This window comes from Lithobates pipiens, unplaced genomic scaffold, assembly GCF_037356315.1.
Source record: "Lithobates pipiens isolate NorthernLeopardFrog02 unplaced genomic scaffold, aLitPip1_a1.2 Scaffold_8, whole genome shotgun sequence".
NCBI classification, from domain to species: domain Eukaryota; kingdom Metazoa; phylum Chordata; class Amphibia; order Anura; family Ranidae; genus Lithobates; species Lithobates pipiens.
In genome coordinates this window covers 442,950,611-442,953,898 of record NW_027507903.1, presented here as the reverse complement: position 1 = coordinate 442,953,898, position 3,288 = coordinate 442,950,611, and the positions used below count along the sequence as shown (strand labels likewise).

Sequence of the window (3,288 nt, the reverse complement as noted above, 5' to 3'; positions counted from 1 at the left end):
GGGGATAAAAATATGTAAAATATGCAACATATAGTCATGCCTAAGTATATTCTAAGATGCACACTAAATAATGTTAGTATTTTAAAGATTTAATTTGCTTACAGCTTACAAACTGGGCTCCGTGAGCCGAGGTTTATGGAGATGAATAGATTTACAGAAGTTGTGGGATTTATTTTAGAATCCTGATATTTATGAAAATGAAGTCCAGACTATGGTGGTTCTAAATTTTATTTGTTAGAAATTGCAATAAGGTAATGACTAGCTCTTAATAATTACAGTACATGTCCTAAAATGTTATGGTTATCAAAACTTCTTAGATTGTGGCTATTCCTTCAAAGAAAAATCCATCCTTGTAAAATATGCAGATGGATAGCTCATACGGTAGTAGTTATGTACATTCAACGGAATTTGTTCTGTAATATTGAAGACATTTTGCTGCTTATTCCAGAAGCTATTTTGTTTCTAATGAGTGTAATGAACATATTTAGTGTCTCACAGGTATCTCAGTCACCTTGAGCCAGTCTAAATGGAATGTGTTGTAGCAGATGTTGATTGTCCAAGAACATGATGGGATATTTATAAATTTGTTCTAATTCAATGGCATCATGGGACAGGTGTTGGTTTGTATATGGCTGAAAGTGTGAATTATTGCCAAATTGCCTTGGTAGAGAGGTTAGAATGGCATTATATGTGGGGACATATGGAGATGAAGGCCCCCTTCCCTGTTTATGGATCCTTGTTACATTTTGAAGTACAGTAGATGGCCTCTTTCCCCCCTCTTGCAAATTAGTTGTCCTCTCTGTCCCTTAAAGGGATTGTAAGGGTTTGTTTATTTATTTTAAAAATAACAAACATATCATACTTACCTCCACTGTGCAACCAGTTTTGCACAGGGTGTTCCCCAACCTTGCCCTCTGGTGTCCCCTGACAGCTCTTGTGGCTCCTCCCCACATAAGATAATTATGTAGGAGAAGTGCTCTCCCAAGGGGGTTACCTTGCGGGTGCACTCCTGAGTCCAGCATTCAGCGTCTATAGCCGCTGAATGTATGACTCGACCCCTCCCCACGTCATTGGATTTGATTGACAGCAATGGGAGCCAATGGCTGCACTGCTATCAATCTATCCAATCAAGAGCTGAGAACCCCAGGCAAAGAGACAGCACGTCCCTGTCGGGTCAAGTTCCAGGGCTCAGGTAAGTAAAATGAGGGGCTGGGGGGCCGGTCACTGCCAGGGGTTTTTTCATCTTAATGCATAAAATGCATTAAGGCGAAAAAACACAAAGGTTTACAACCCCTTTAAGGTGTAAATAACACTGACCTGACCTACAGAGTTTACTCTCTTGTGTTGGGCCATCCATTTGACAACAGTTTACACCTTCAGCCTGATAACTAAAATTATTAACACCTGTCCCAGAATTAATGACACCATGGTATTGGATTATGCAATTAGAACAGGGTGGTTACACAAACTTCATTAACCACTTGAGGACCGCCGTATTGCCATTGTACATCAGCACAATGGCACAGGCTGGCACAATCACGTACATCTACGTGATTGCCTTCCAGCGGGTGGGGGGTCCGATCGGACCCCCTCCCGCTGTTTACGGCGGTCCGATTCGGTCCAGGAGCGCTCCGTGATGAGGGGATGGCCGTTGGTTTTCGGCCACCCCCTCTGGATCGCTCCTGGCCAATGAGAAGCTTCCTCCCCTGTGTATTGTTTACACAGGAAGGAGGAAGTGATGTCATTCTCCTCGGGGCGGTCTTTTTGACCGGACTACGAGGAGAAGAGTAAAAGTAAGTGTGCACCAACACTACACTGACATGTAGGTACACACAGGCACACAAACCCCCCCGATCCCCCCCCCTGATCGCCCCCCGATCCCCCCCCAGTCACAGTGTCACTGATTGCATTGATCATTTCTTTACTGATCAATGCATTCAGTGTCAGTTGTGACAGTAAAAACTGTCAGGACAGTTAGTGTTAGGTCCAGGGTAGCCCCCTATCACCCCCCAATAAAGATTTAACCCCCTGATTGCCCCTAGAGTTAACCCTTTCACCCCCTTTTGCCAGTGTCACTAAGCGATCATTTTTCTGATCGCTGCATGTGTCGCTAGTGTCGCTAGGTAGCTAGTTATTTTTTTAGGTTCACCGCCAGGTTTTTATATCGCTAGGTACCCCGATATACTACCCAATAATGTTTTTAACCCCCTGATTGCCGCTAGTTAACCCTTTCACCCCCTTTTGCCAGTGTCACTAAGCGATCGTTTTTCTGATCGCTGCATTAGTGTCGCTACAGTCGCTAGGTAGCTAGTTATTTTTTTAGGTTCACCGCCAGGTTTTTATAGCGCTAGGTACCCCGATATACTACCCAATAATGTTTTTAACCCCCTGATTGCCGCTAGTTAACCCTTTCACCCCCTTTTGCCAGTGTCACTAAGCGATCATTTTTCTGATCGCTGCATGTGTCGCTAGGTAGCTAGTTATTTTTTTAGGTTCACCGCCAGGTTTTTATATCGCTAGGTACCCCGATATACTACCCAGTAATGGTTTTAACCCCCTGATTGCCGCTAGTTAACCCTTTCACCCCCTTTTGCCAGTGTCACTAAGCGATCGTTTTTCTGATCGCTGCATTAGTGTCGCTACAGTCGCTAGGTAGCTAGTTATTTTTTTAGGTTCACCGCCAGGTTTTTATAGCGCTAGGTACCCCGATATACTACCCAATAATGGTTTTAACCCCCTGATTTCCGCTAGTTAACCCTTTCACCCCCTTTTGCCAGTGTCACTAAGTGATAATTTTTCTGAACGCTGCATCAGTGTCGCTAGTGTCGCTAGGTAGCTAGTTATTTTTTTAGGTTCACCGCCAGGTTTTTATAGCGCTAGGTACCCCGATATACTACCCAATAATGGTTTTAACCCCCTGATTGCTGCTAGTTAACCCTTTCACCCCCTTTCACCAGCGATCACAGTATAAGTGTCACTGGTGACGCTGGTTAGCCAGTTAGTTATTTAGGTTCCCCGTCAGGTTTTTATATAGCGCCAGGGACCCCCATATACTACCTAATAAAAATTTGAACCCCCTGATTGCCCCTAGTTAACCCTTTCACCACTGATCACCGTATAAGTGTTACGGGTGACTCTGGTTAGTTTGTTTTTTATAGCATTTTATATTCAAATCCGGAAGGCAGTGCTTGGTTTTCGGGGTCCCGTACGTGGCTAGGCTCCCAAAAAGTCCCCCACATGTGGTATCCCCGTACTCGGGAGAAGCAGCAGAATTTATTTTGGGGTGTA

At 44.3% G+C, this 3,288-nt stretch overlaps 1 protein-coding gene across 1 annotated transcript in view; it reads left to right on the top strand.

The window, feature by feature from the left end:
* Positions 1–1,526, top strand: part of GLRA1 (glycine receptor alpha 1) — a 323,939-nt gene extending 322,413 nt beyond the window's left edge. Inside the window, exon 9 of the mRNA XM_077468345.1 lies at positions 1–1,526. This exon is cut by the window's left edge and continues 914 nt beyond it. The gene's annotated coding sequence lies outside the window, so the exon portion shown is untranslated.
* The last annotated feature ends 1,762 nt before the right edge of the window (positions 1,527–3,288 follow it).